The 14886-nt window shown below is 52.7% G+C and overlaps 1 long non-coding RNA gene across 1 annotated transcript; it reads right to left on the bottom strand.

Moving 5' to 3' along the window:
- Positions 1 to 10461: 10461 nt before the first annotated feature.
- Positions 10462 to 13071, bottom strand: LOC140902691 (uncharacterized). Its single transcript, XR_012156105.1, has 2 exons — positions 12489 to 13071; positions 10462 to 11105 (listed from the first exon to the last, which is right to left on the bottom strand). It is a non-coding gene; the product is annotated as an uncharacterized lncRNA (long non-coding RNA).
- Positions 13072 to 14886: the final 1815 nt, after the last annotated feature.

Genomic DNA, 14886 nt, shown 5'->3' with positions numbered 1-14886 from the left:
GTGTTTTGCTTAGGTATCTTGAGGTTATTTCACGAATCCCATTGCAGACCTTTAGAATGGGATTTCAGTCCATCCTCCCCTATGTTTGCTCTTTCTGAAGCGGTTGGCAATGGTAATGCTCTCTCTGGAGAAGTGTTCCCAGTGCACCAGGCTCTGATTCTGCTGAATGTTCTGGTGCATGAGGCTAATGAGAAAATGATGCTGTTTGTTTTGATTTTGCAAACCTTGAAGCCTACTTTGTCTTTCAGTTTTGCCCACGTCCAGGAAGATGGTTTACCAGCAGCAATGCAAACAGACCTGCCTGCCTCCTCCTTGCTGTGTGACCAAGTGCACTACCAAATGCCTGGATCCCTGCTGCAAAGTCTGTGTGACCAAGTGTGTGACAAAATGCGTGGATCCTTGCTGTAAAGTCTGCGTGAAGAAGTGTACTACATGCGTGCATCCATGTCCATGCCCGTGCCCTGAAAAGTGCATTCCGTGCCCTGAAAAGTGCATTCCGTGCCCTCCATGCCCTGAAAAATGTCCCCCCGTGCAGCACTGCTGCAAAGAAAAGAAGCTCTGTTAGGACCCATGGAACCTCGGACATCTACAGAATGAGAATGAATTACAGCCCCTCGCGCCGAAGCTCTCTCCTCGCTCCGCTGGTCTGGCATTCCCCTCGCAGTGGGACGTGTTTCTAGGAACGTTTCCACTCTCTATCCGCACACTGCGCACCGTTTCTGCTTTTCCTCTCCAGAGGTCAGTGCCTCCCCTTGTAACGAGTAACTGACCGTCTTTGTGCCCCTGGAATGTCAACTGTTCCTGGGAGAGATCCTGTAACACTTGTGCTTTTGACTCTTTTTTGTGTGGGAGATTTTCCCCCTTTGTTCTCTTCTCCCATCATGTCTTGTAATGGAGACGTGCTACAATAAAATTTGTGATTCCTGGCATCGTCTGTCTCCTGGTGTTTCACTCTCCTTCGCAGAAGGACCTGCTGCAGAAGTCTCCATACTGTGGGCCAAAGCTCTGAAATGAGGTCTTATTAGGTCAGCTGAACCTACCTCCAATTTATTTGTATTGTCAAAGCAGAGCCATGGATTATACATTATGCGGGGGAGACTTTTGCAAGCGCCACGTGCAATCAGGCATTGCCTTTCAAAATGTACACCTCTGTTTCACATTTCCTGGAAACTCGATTGCTGTATTCCCCTATCTTCATTTTCACCTTTAAATTGAATAAGGTGAGAAGAGACCATTGCCATCTGGACTGACACACTGTACGATAATGCACCTCCAATTTATTTGTGTTGTTGTAGATACCGAATAGACCCCATGGGGACTTGGCCGTCCTAGAAAACCAATGCAAGTCTAGGAAAAAAGGCGTCTTTTAAGAGACTATATCTTAATCTTCCACAGAATTCATGCCTCCTTCAATAGGGGGTTACTGATGCTATGCATAAGGACAGCCATGGATTATACATTATGGGGAGACTTTTGCAAGCACCACGTGCATTCAAGCGTTGCCTTTCAAAATGTACACCTCTGTTTCACATTTCCTGGAAACTCGATTGCTGTATTCCCCTATCTACATTTTCACCTTTAAATTGCATAAGGTGAGAAGAGACCATTGCCATCTGGACTGACACCCTGTACGATAATGCACAGAGAATTTCACCCAGTCACCCCTGTATACTTATACCCCATATCTTGTGATTCTCTAAGGCATCTCTGCCAGAAGGGTCTTGATCTGAAGACTTTTAGTGATGGAGGATCCTCCCCCTTCCCTTGCAATGTTTTTCCAATGGTTAAGCAACCTCCCTGTCAAAAATTCACACATCTCACATCCCTTTGCAAGTTATTTTTCCTCCTCTTGCTTAGCTCATGTTCTTCTGAGCTTTGTTCCTTATTTCACTGACGGTTCCAGAGGTTTATCCTTTCACAGACTGTTAATTCTCTTATGGGATCAGGACCTTCTCATGTCGGATGTAACTGACTGCGTAGGTACCCCTCAGATATTGCTCACATCCGAGACACTCACTCTGTACAATTCCACCGTCACGTCTTCAGCACTGGAATAATTTCATTCCCCAGCTTCCATCCAACCTCGAATTATTGTTGCGTTGACACATCAATAGCTCTTTTGTATTTGCTTTAAAAGACCCACATAGCATGAAAAGAGGGGAAAGAAAATTTCCGAGAGAAGCCTGGGTGACTTCGTAGAAACCAACGAACCTAAAAAGAAAGAACTGAGAAAAGACCATCGGATCATTTCTTACGCTGCAGTGTTCTCTGGGTGCCACAAATAATTCAACCCGCATCAGCCAAGCCCTCCCAGCTCTTTGCCAACCTTTCACCTAAGGCTCTGTCAGTGCTGGTGAAGAACAGGAGAGCTATTATTATTACTTCATATTTCATTCGCTCCTCCAGGCCCACTGTGACCGGGGCCCCGTGCGTCAGGCGCTGAGTAGAAACACAGCAGGTCACAGTCCCTTCCCCTGAAAAGCTGGCCATCTAAACAGACTGAAAATGAGGAGGGGACGGACTCACCCGAGGTCACACAGCAGGTGTGTGATGGAGCTAGCAGCGAACCCATCTCCTCTCTCTGCCTGTCAAGAGTTTATCCACTAGGCCACACCATCCCCTACCACAGCTCCAAGTCTTTGCTATGTATGGTCTCTATGATGTGATGTGACATTTTTCTTGGGTAGCCACTTAGTGCCCACAGCAATAACAAACATTAGTGGTCTAAAGAGAGGGCAGGTTTGGATGATCTGAAGCCCACATTCCAAAGAGCTCAAAAAGCTTTGGTCCTGTGGATCAACATATGCACCAGACCCCAGTGGAGGCTTCCACATTTACCCCTGAATCTCACACCTTACCCTGTGGCACACTCTGCTTCCTCAGATATCCCAGAAAGAGATCTTTAGTAACACGGGTCTTTCAGAGCATTAAGAGCCTGCTCGGGAATAGGGGTCTGTGAAGAAATAGGATCTAATCTATCATAGCTGGGTCCTAATACTGTGCCCCTTGCTGCCGTATCCAAACATGCTGAGGTCCTAAGCAGCATGTTGTATGTAGAGGGAGCAGAGAGACAGAAGTGGATTGGTGGGAGTTGGGGAGGCTATTGAAGTGTGAGGAAAATCAACAGGGATTAAGGGAAAGGGGGTTCAGGAGCAAGTTCCAGAAGACTGTCTGGAACCGGGGAGCAGTTATTCCACGCTGAGGACAGTATAGAAAGGATGTAGAGAAACAGGAAAGGATCCAGAGGCGAGCGACAAAGATGATCAGAGGGATGGAATGGAAGCCATAGGAGCGAAGGCTGAAGGAACAGGGTATGTTTAGTTTGGGAAAGAGGAGATGAAGGAGGGATATGATAGCGGTGTTCAACTACTTGAAAGGCTGTCATAGTGAAGATGGAGAAAAGTTGTTGTGTTTTGCCACGGAGGGCAGGACAAGAGGCAATGGGTTCAAACTACAGCAGAGCAGATTTCGGGTAAATCTCAGGACAAACTTGCTAAGTGAACGAAGAGGAGGCAATGGTACAGGTTGCCTTGGGATGTCGTAGAAGCTTCTCCACTGGAAGTTTTCAAAAGGAGGCTGGAGAGCCATCTGCCTTGGATGGTTTAGAAACCACTTATCCTTCACCTTGCAGGGGGTTAGACTAGATGACCCTCATGGTGCACTCGAACCTTAGGGTTCTATGATTCTAAGATGTACATCGAAAGCGTGTGGTGTTGGGGTTGGATAGCGAATGCTCAAGCCCTGTTTGCTTTTTTACAATTTGGTGTGACTACACCAGAATAATGGGCCTGGGGATCATCATGGGGACTAGTAGAGAACCTGCCATTAAAAAGGCAACACTTAGCAACAGCAGAGAGACTTGCACCTAAGCTTTAACCAGGAGGGATGGAAAGGGTGACGCCCCTCTGGCTCAATAGAGAACAAATGCACTAGTATGGTACTGGGGGGGGGGGGGGGGGAGACTGGTAAGGAATGATTTGATCACAGTGTACAAGTATCTGCCTGTGGAACAAATATTTCATAACAGGCTCTTCCAGTCTACCAGGGAAAGGTCTAATATGCACAATGGCTGGAAGCTGAAGCTAGAAAATTTCAGACCGGAAATAAGGCATAAAATGTTAACAGTGAGTGTGATTAGCCATTGGAACCATTTACCAGCCGTGGTTGTGGATTCTCCATCACTGACAAGTTTTAAATCAAGATTCCATGTTTGTCTCAAGTCTATGCTCTAGAAGTTATTCGGGGTTAGTTGTATGGCCCATGTTGTACAAGAGATCAGATGAGATTGTTGCTGGCACCCGGTGCCGAGAGGCTAAACACCACCTGGGGTTGGTTCGCTACCCGGTGTGCTATAGCCAATAATCACAACAGGGTGGAGAAGCAGAAAAGTTTATTTGCAGCTGCAAAAAGGTACAGGGAGAACAGAATCTCAAATCCTGCACCCAGAGCAGGAAGTTACACAGGCTTTTATACATCCTTTTCCCCAGCATACTTATCCAATAGCAAGCTGCCCTAAATATCCATATAGCCAGCCAATCCAGTTCCCAGCTAGTTCCCTGGTTCTCTGTATCATTTATTAAACCATACATAAAGCTGCTTTATTCACCATTGTTCTTCCATATCTGCCCTGTGTGGCCTTGCTTAGTTTCAGGCAGTCTGACTCTGCAGCATATTGTTGCAGATTCTCAGCATAACTGCTGCGAGTGCCTCCAGGCAGGGGGGCCAAGAACACTTGGGCCTAGTCCGCAGAGCTGCTGCGAGTGCCTCCAGGTGGGAGGGGGGGGCAAGGACACTTGGGCCTAGTGCGAGGAGGCTTCATCGACACTCGTGGTCTTCCATCCTCTCGAATTACCTCGTGGCCATGCCCCAGTGTCCCCAACAAGATGATCAGAGTGGTCCCTTCTGGCCTAGGAATCGATGAATGTCGAGTGTATTTCAATGGATTAGTGTAGGGAGCCAGGGTGGCTTCCCTCCGAACAAGAGGGTAAAGAGCCACCCTCTCAGCCTGAGACGGCGGGGCCAGACCAAGCTTGCGCCAATCCCTGGAAGGGGCGGGATGGGACAGGAAGTACAAAGGGTGGGGCCCGTGGCCCAGTGCGGGCAGCACTAGGGTGGGAGACAGACCCAGGCTGCTGGCGGCTCCCTCCAGACCCTGCTGCCGACCCAGGGGAGGCCCTGGGCCAGGAGGAACCTGACCGGGAGGAAGGCCTGTGGCGACCAGGACTGCCAGCCGCTGAGGACCTGGAGGGGCCGGAGGGGCCCGGCTGTAGCCTGGGCCAGCGTGAGCCCGACACAGAGGGGGAGCTGGAGCTGCCAGCGGCTGGAGACCCGGACGAGCTGGGGGGACCGAAGAGGCCCGCTTGAGAGACCGGGTAGGAAGTAGCCCAGGGGCAGAACTGCGCCGTGGGGTGGGCGTATTTGGTCAGTGGGGCGCGGAGGGTCCTCCGCTGACCCAGCGGCGGGACCTTCGCCTCCCACCACTGTCAGGGCCCTGGGCTGGAACGCAGTGGAGTTGGGGGGGGGGCTGCGTTCCCCTCCCCCGGCCAGCCTGCCTTGGGTAGCAGAATCCAGAACGCCGCAGACCCGGGCCGACCCTCCCTTGCCTGAGGGGCGCGCCGCAGACTCACGCCGGCGCTCTCCCTTGCCTGAGGGGCGCGCCGCAGACCCGTGCCGACCCTCCCTTGCCTGAGGGGCGCGCCGCAGACTCTAACCGACCCTCCCTTGCCTGAGGGGCGCGCCGCAGACTCTAACCGACCCTCCCTTGCCTGAGGGGCGCGCCGCAGACTCTAACCGGCCCTCCCTTGCCTGAGGGGCGCGCCGCAGACTCTAACCGGCCCTCCCTGGCCTGAGGGGCGCGCCGCAGACTCTAACCGGCCCTCCCTTGCCTGAGGGGCGCGCCGCAGACTCTAACCGGCCCTCCCTTGCCTGAGGGGCGCGCCGCAGACTCTAACCGGCGCTCCCTTGCCTGAGGGGCGCGCCGCAGACTCTAACTGGCGCTCCCTTGCCTGAGGGGCGCGCCGCAGACCCGGGCCGACCCTCCCTTGCCTGAGGGGCGCGCCGCAGACTCTAACAGACCCTCCCTTGCCTGAGGGGCGCGCCGCAGACTCTAACCGGCGCTCCCTTGCCTGAGGGGCGCGCCGCAGACCCGTGCCGACCCTCCCTTGCCTGAGGGGCGCGCCGCAGACTCTAACCGACCCTCCCTTGCCTGAGGGGCGCGCCGCAGACTCTAACCGGCGCTCCCTTGCCTGAGGGGCGCGCCGCAGACCCGTGCCGACCCTCCCTTGCCTGAGGGGCGCGCCGCAGACTCTAACCGACCCTCCCTTGCCTGAGGGGCGCGCCGCAGACTCTAACTGGCGCTCCCTTGCCTGAGGGGCGCGCCGCAGACCCGGGCCGACCCTCCCTTGCCTGAGGGGCGCGCCACAGACTCTAACCGGCCCTCCCTTGCCTGAGGGGCGCGCCGCAGACTCTAACCGGCCCTCCCTTGCCTGAGGGGCGCGCCGCAGACTCTAACCGGCCCTCCCTTGCCTGAGGGGCGCGCCGCAGACCCGTGCCGACCCTCCCTTGCCTGAGGGGCGCGCCGCAGACTCTAACCGGCGCTCCCTTGCCTGAGGGGCGCGCCGCAGACCCTAACCGACCCTCCCTTGCCTGAGGGGCGCGCCGCAGACCCTAACCGACCCTCCCTTGCCTGAGGGGCGCGCCGCAGACTCTAACCGACCCTCCCTTGCCTGAGGGGCGCGCCGCAGACTCTAACCGGCCCTCCCTTGCCTGAGGGGCGCGCCGCAGACTCTAACCGGCCCTCCCTTGCCTGAGGGGCGCGCCGCAGACTCTAACCGGCCCTCCCTTGCCTGAGGGGCGCGCCGCAGACTCTAACCGGCCCTCCCTTGCCTGAGGGGCGCGCCGCAGACCCTAACCGACCCTCCCTTGCCTGAGGGGTGCGCCGCAGACCCTAACCGACCCTCCCTTGCCTGAGGGGCGCGCCGCAGACTCTAACCGGCCCTCCCTTGCCTGAGGGGCGCGCCGCAGACCCTAACCGACCCTCCCTTGCCTGAGGGGCGCGCCGCAGACTCTAACCGGCCCTCCCTTGCCTGAGGGGCGCGCCGCAGACTCTAACCGGCCCTCCCTTGCCTGAGGGGCGCGCCGCAGACCCTAACCGACCCTCCCTTGCCTGAGGGGCGCGCCGCAGACCCTAACCGACCCTCCCTTGCCTGAGGGGCGCGCCGCAGACTCTAACCGGCCCTCCCTTGCCTGAGGGGCGCGCCGCAGACTCTAACCGGCCCTCCCTTGCCTGAGGGGCGCGCCGCAGACTCTAACCGGCCCTCCCTTGCCTGAGGGGCGCGCCGCAGACTCTAACTGACCCTCCCTTGCCTGAGGGGCGCGCCGCAGACCCGTGCCGGCCCTCCCTTGCCTGAGGGGCGCGCCACAGACCCGTGCCGACCCTCCCTTGCCTGAGGGGCGCGCCGCAGACCCGTGCCGGCCCTCCCTTGCCTGAGGGGCGCGCCGCAGACTCTAACCGGCCCTCCCTTGCCTGAGGGGCGCGCCGCAGACTCTAACTGACCCTCCCTTGCCTGAGGGGCGCGCCGCAGACCCGTGCCGGCCCTCCCTTGCCTGAGGGGCGCGCCACAGACCCGTGCCGACCCTCCCTTGCCTGAGGGGCGCGCCGCAGACCCGTGCCGGCCCTCCCTTGCCTGAGGGGCGCGCCGCAGACTAACCGACCCTCCCTTGGCTGAGGGGCGCGCCGCAGACCCGTGCCGGCCCTCCCTTGCCTGAGGGGCGCGCCGCAGACTCTAACCGACCCTCCCTTGCCTGAGGGGCGCGCCGCAGACTCCAGCCGGCCCTCCCTTGGCTGAGGGGCGCGCCGCAGACCCGTGCCGGCCCTCCCTTGCCTGAGGGGCGCGCCGCAGACTCTAACCGACCCTCCCTTGCCTGAGGGGCGCGCCGCAGACTCTAACCGGCCCTCCCTTGCCTGAGGGGCGCGCCGCAGACTCCAGCCGGCCCTCCCTTGCCTGAGGGGCGCGCCGCAGATCCGTGCCGACCCTCCCTTGCCTGAGGGGCGCGCTGCAGACTCCAGCCGGCCCTCCCTTGGCTGAGGGGCGCGCCGCAGACCCTAACCGACCCTCCCTTGCCTGAGGGGCGCGCCGCAGACCCTAACCGACCCTCCCTTGCCTGAGGGGCGCGCCGCAGACCCTAACCGACCCTCCCTTGCCTGAGGGGCGCGCCGCAGACCCGTGCCGACCCTCCCTTGCCTGAGGGGCGCGCTGCAGACTCCAGCCGGCCCTCCCTTGCCTGAGGGGCGCGCTGCAGACTCCAGCCGGCACACCTTCTCCGCTAATTCCCCAGTGCCCGCAAGGTGTGACTAAGGCCTGCCAGTGGGACAGTAGCTCTCCATTGCCCCCTCTAGGCTCGCTGGACCAATTAAAACCTGTCACAATTAGAATTAGAATGAAATTGCAGCACAAAATGGCAGGAAGCCACTACCATAGGCGCTGACTTTTCCCAGTGTGGGTGGGTGCCCGCCCTGACTCCACCCCTGCCCTGCCCCCGTTCCAACCTCTTCCCCAAAGTCCCCATCCCCACTCCGCCCCCTCCCTGCCCCTATTGGACCCCTTCCCCAAATCCCCGCCCCGGTCCCGCCTCTTCCCGGCGTGCGCCGCATTCCCCCTCCTCTCCCCTCCCTCCCAGCACTTGCCGCTGCCAAACAGCGGCCCGCTCAGGGGAGGAGGTGGAGGCAGAGCGCAGGGGGATGCCGGTGGGTGCAGAGAACCCTCCAATTTTTCCCCGGGGCTGCTCCAGCAGCTCCTCTGGCCACTACTCAGCGATGTCACAATTTCAGATGATGATTACCTCAAATATTGGAGACTACAGAAAATGTTGAGAATTATTGGTATGGAGGAAGTGCCAGAACTAAAGTACTTTAGACCTTGTGTTTTTCTGATTAATTGGTAGAGGCCAAGTTGACCAGTGATCCCCTGTTGCTCTCCTCTCACAATTGTACAGTCATGGGTGGGTTGTATCTCTCTCTAGTGGCTACTCAACAGAAAATGGAATTTCAAGGTGACAGGCTACTCTAGGTAACGGTGTTACCACTTAGCTCAGGTGGCTGAGGTCCGAGTTATAATCCTGACATCCCATAATCAAAAACAGTTCCAGACCTGTTGTGGGGGTGTTGCATCAGCTTGTGCCCCTCATTGTTATTTTTCTGATACAGGTTCCCAGGGACGGACTCATGGTCCACCCCTTCAAAGACTGTACTCCATGGGCAAGGCATGAAAACAAATACGGGGCATTGCCTGCAGAGCTCAATCTTATTGCTCCTTCCAAAGAAAAGGATTTAATAAATAAAAAACAACAGCCCTATTTTATGCTAGTTCTGCCTGTTGAGCCACTTGAATGTCACCAGGCAATACATCTCGTTTTCCTGGCCCAGTCTGACATTGGAATCAAGGGAGTTACTCCAGAGATGAATTTGGCCATCAGATTGCAGCCAGCAGTGGATGTGAACACCCTAAATTGATGGCCAAAGATAAACTCCCAGTCCCTTCTAAAATGGCATTATTATCATTTACCGGAATTGTCATTGCACCGAGGTGTCCTATGCGTGGACCTAGACCCTATTGTGCTAGGTGCTGTACAAACAACACGTGGACCTGTCCTGATTTTCACAGCTGCACCCAATGTGCTGGAAGACGGATACTCAGAAACCTGGAGTCTGACTAGATTGACTAGAGAGCAAGTGTGAAAAATCGGGATGGGGGGACGGGGGATGAGTATAATGAGGAGGTAATATGGTCCTATGTAAGTCAAATCCCCTAAGAATTGGGACAGTCCCAATAATATCAGGACATTTGGTCACCCTTAGCCTGACACACCTTTCAGATGTGGACGTAAAGGGAAGTTACAGCACAAGGTGGGTAGCTGGTGGCAGTAGTTGAATATGGCAGAATATTAGAAAACCAGTTTGTGTGCGTCAGCAGAACTTTCAGGCCAAAGAGCTAAAAAGGCAGCAGTGGGACCCCAAAATCATGAGATTCATAAAAATGATACATTCTGATGAACTTTGAATTAAGAAAAACTAAATTGTTTTCTGGCTGAGTTGCTGCAGCAGGCAGAACCCGTCTGGCAGCTGAGCTGGTCTGGCCCCCACTGGTGCAGCGCACCCAGATATCCGCTGGGAATTCAGGCCCTGTAGCACACACACCGCAGTCAGCAGATGTGGGAGGCGCTGAGCAGGGAACATGGGCTGTTGTTTTCCTCTTTCGCTCCCACAGGAGCAGAGAACCGGCCTGTCTCAACTGTACCCTACTGTCTCTACTCCTCCTTTCTACCTCTGTCCTCATCACTTCTTCTTGGCACCTGCGACCACCTCCTTCCTTGGGTTTCCTTTCAAAAATCCCCGCCCCTAGGAAAATCTGGGTCTGAGAGCATGTGACTGCTGAAGAGAATGAAACACCAGGAGGCCAACAATGTCATGAATAGTAGCTTTTATTGATGCGCATCTACATTAAAAGACTGGTTGGGAAAAGAGACCAGAGTGGGGAAATCTCCAACACTAAAGAGTCTACAAGCACAAGTGTTACAGGATCACTCCCAGGCACAGCTGATATCCCATGGCACAAAGATGGTCAGTTACTCATTACAAGGGAATGGACTCTGGACAGAAGAAGCAGAAACAGTGCACAGTGTGTGGACAGAGACTGAAAACACGTCACACTGCAAGGGGAATGACAGACCAGCACAGTGAGGAGAGAGCTACTGCGCGAGGGGCTGTAATTCATTTTCATTCCATAGTCGTCGGTGGTTCCGTGGGCCCTACCAGAACTTCTTTTCTTTGCAACAGTGCTGCACAGGTGGGCATTTTGGAAGGCACGGAGGGCAGGGAGGGCACGGAATGCATTTTTGAGGGCACGGGCATGGATGCACGCACGAAGTGCACTTCTTCACGCAGACTTTACAGCAAGGATCCACGCATTTTGTCACGCACTTCGTCACACAGACTTTGCAGCAGGGATCCAGGCACTTGGTAGTGCACTTGGTCACACAGCAAGGAGGAGGCAGGCAGGTCTGTTTGCATTGCTGCTGGTAAACCATCTTCCTGGACGTGGGCAAAACTGAAAGACAAAGTAGGCTTCAAGGTTTGCAAAATAAAGACAAACAGCATCATTTTTTCATTAGCACCATGCACCAGAACATTCAGCAGAATCAGAGGCTGGTGCACTGGGAACACTTCTCCAGAGAGAGCATTACCATTGCAAACCACTTCAGAAAGAACAAACATGGGGGAGGATGGACTGAAATCCCATTCTAAAGGTCTGCAATGGGATTTGTGAAATAACCTCAAGATACCTAAGCAAAACACTCTTCTGACCAGTAATATATCTCTGCAGAAGAAAGCAAAACATCTAGTGCAATATGTACTCTACGGTTGAAAGAGTTATCCTGAGATTAATGGCAGGGCGAGAGATACAGAATGGGTTTAGCAGTATATGTAACCATTGATCATTTCTGCATTCAAATGTTTTTCTGCTAGAAGAGTTAAATAAACCACTCAGTGCTTCTGAACGTGCAGGTGGCAAGTGGCACTGGTAAAGATACTCTCCACTATCTCGTCATTATCACAGTCTGTAGGGCTGACTGAGCCCAACACAACTGATCCAAGGGTCAACTTTTCAGCTGAACTTTTCCAAAGCCACAAATGAACGGTCAGTTCCTTTGGCCTCTTGTGTTCTGAACTAAATAGTCCAGAATGGAAGTGCATTGTGCAAATGTTTTCTTCCCAGGTCCTTAGGCTGCACGAATGCATCTGGAGTTGCATTTCCAGTACAGAGCAGCTTGATTTTTATGGGTGGTGATTCCTTGAATCTACTTACTGCCTTCCTTTCATTGGGAGGATGTGTGCGCAGGCAAGGCCTTTAGATTCTCTTCTGTTCCCCTCCAGCTCTGCAGCTGGTGTAAATCAGTGGAGCTCCATTGACATCCACAGAATTGAACAGGTTTTCGCTCGTGAGGAATCGGGCAGTGAGAGTGCAGGGGCTATATCCCCTCCATATCGTGTCAGTCTGAGTTACTTCCAGACACATCTTACTCCTCTGCCCTCAAGTCTCTGACTGCTGCCTCCACCTAGAGGTTTCCCTTTCCCACTTCTCTCTTCTGAAGCACTGAGCCCCGCCCTGTAATTCGCTGTCACACCCACTAATTTAATCTCCTGATTTAGAAAGGGCTCTGGAAATCATGGACAGAGAGAATTCAGCACAAACAGAGCTTGGTGCCGTGGGAAACATTTCTGTAGAGAGAGCATTGCCATTGCAAACCACTTGAGAAAGAACAACCCTGACAGAGAATGGACTGAAATCCCTTCCTGCAGCCCTGCAATGGGATTAGAGAAATCACAGCAAGATACTTATGCAAAACGCTCTTGTGAAGAGCAAGGAAAGGAAAGCTAGAAATGAAGCCCAGCCATGAAGTTAGCTCTCAGTAATAAGAATAAGACTTACCAAGTCAGCAACAGGAGCAAATGAAGAAGCCGAGTGGATTGAGGAGCACTGGGACACGAGCCTTTTTATATGGTTTCCATGGCCTGCTCCACGGAAATGAGGCACCCCACAGGTATGCAGATATGATTTTTATAATCCTGTTCAGCTCCAGTGACACAGCCTTCAATTGATCATTTGCATCACTAATGTTGCTAATTATTTTAAATAATTATTTTAAGCGGATGCACGTTACATATTAGAGTAAATGCTGTTTGTAAGTTCTCTGCCTGATCCACATACTCTACCTTAGAAAAAGGCAATTCAATTAATGCCAGGACTCTTTGCTCTATGGTTTTCCATAAATTCCTTTTTCAGACTGTCTTGCATCTTCCTCTGAGGCATCTGGTTCTGGTTGCTATTGGAGACAGGACACTGGGCGGGATGGATCTTTGCTCTGAGCCATTATGCGTATTTCTTTATTCCTGCTAATGTGCAACTTCCCTTCATGGTATACCACCCATGCTTCTATAGACACAGAGGTGACCTTGGATTCATGGATTCCCTGGTATTTTTAGCAGGAGGACACTTCAAATCCAGTCCACCCTGTTAGTTCTGCTAGAATAAATATTTGTCAGGTGACTCTTAATGATCCGGAGTTTGGCTCTTTATTATCTGACATTGAGTCTTCACTTAAGGGTGGCTTCTTGCCATTTTGCACTGAAATTTCATTCTAATTGTTGTGTTTTCTAAAAATGAAGGTAAAATGCTGTGGCATGGGCTATCTTGCTATATATGGGATGCCAGTGACCCCAATGGGGAAAGCAATCTTCTGTCCATCTCCATTATATTATACAATTTTACATATCTAACACGCCATCAACATGAGTGTGGAATGGGAATTATGCTAATATGGACTGGAAAAAACACATATGTGATCCTGTTGCCGTGGACGTTGACTGTTCTGAAGAATAATGTCAAGGAAAGAAAGGTTTAATTTATTTCAGTTAGGAAACAAGAACCCATCTATGCCTGTGTCAGGATGCTCATATTCCCCTTTTACCTCTAGTGGGGGCCTTTCTTTCTTTCTTTCTTTCTTTCTTTCTTTCTTTCTTTCTTTCTTTCTTTCTTTCTTTCTTTCTTTCTTTCTTTCTTTCTTTCTTTCTTTCTTTCAAGATGAGAAGCTATGGCAGAGATTTACTGAGATTGTAACATCTTTGGCACAGGCACCAAACCTAACACAGCAGTGTCTAGGTCCTCTACCACAATGCATCACGTTGTATGCTGGATTCTGCCACCCTTTCCCATGTTGAGCTACACTTTTCTCAGAGGCTGTACCACTGATTTCCATGCGTGTAACCATAGGGTGAAATAGTACTCCAACCTGAGAAAGCCAAAGCTGTCCTACTTGGATTTCTATGACCCTACTTCCTGGATGTCCATTTACTGCTTCTGGGCTCAGCCCTTTAGGGTCTAGCAATGAGTTCTGAATAGCCAAATTCACAGAAAAGGTTGAAGTGAAAGCGACTGTAATACAAGCAGAGTAATTCCAGGAAAAGTTATTTCAAGGGGAAGTGTTATCTGAATGCAAAGCTTCTTCCCCCCTGTGCTTTTCGTTTTATATCTCATCTCTCTCCTTTCTGTTGGTCGGGAAATAACAATTTCTGTGACAAACAGACCCTTTAGGAGAGTTACTTTGAGTGTTCTCAGATGCCAGGCAATTAGAAATACTGAAGAGTGGTAGGCTTTGTTTAAATTTAATGATTTGTATTACTGCAGCTCCGAGAGGCCCCAACCGCGACAGGAAACCCATTGTGCTAGGTGCTGTACAAACACATAGTGCCTGCCCCAAAAATTTTAATCTAGACTGATAAAAGGCTGGAGGGGAAAGAGGCATAGGGAGGTGAAATGACTTGTCCAAGATCACACAGGTGGTCAGTGGCAGAGGCAGGGATATAGTCCAGTTCTCCTGACTCCCCGTGCAATGCCATATCCAGGAGATCCCTGTGCCTCCTGTAAGGTATTTAATTATTGTGACTCACTAGGGGACAGATTCCTTTACTAGAAGAATCCAGAGGTAATGTCCCAACTCGTCTCTTCTAGATAAGACCTGGTTCCTGGAACCCTGAGGCCCAGCTCGTGAGAATAACACACTAGAATTCCAAAGAGGAACATACACCTGTGTCGGAAGCTTCAGAGGTTGAGTCAGAAGGTCTTTAATCCAGCTGCTGCTATCTGAAGCCGCAGGAGGATCACACACCACAGGGCATTGCAGCGTGAGAGTCCACAGTGCCCATTAACTGACTAAGCGAGAATAGCAAGTGACGCTAAAGGAAGGGGCTGAAAGACGCCCTTGCACGGGCTCTCAAGGACCCACAAGTGCTTGGGATTTTGGTTTTCGTGTCATCGCAGAGATGACACC

The sequence above is a fragment of the Lepidochelys kempii genome, chromosome 24 (genome assembly GCF_965140265.1).
Source record: "Lepidochelys kempii isolate rLepKem1 chromosome 24, rLepKem1.hap2, whole genome shotgun sequence".
In the NCBI taxonomy this organism is placed as follows: Eukaryota; Metazoa; Chordata; order Testudines; family Cheloniidae; genus Lepidochelys; species Lepidochelys kempii.
The sequence above is the reverse complement of the archived record's forward strand: the minus strand, read 5'-3'. Positions and strand labels throughout refer to the sequence as shown.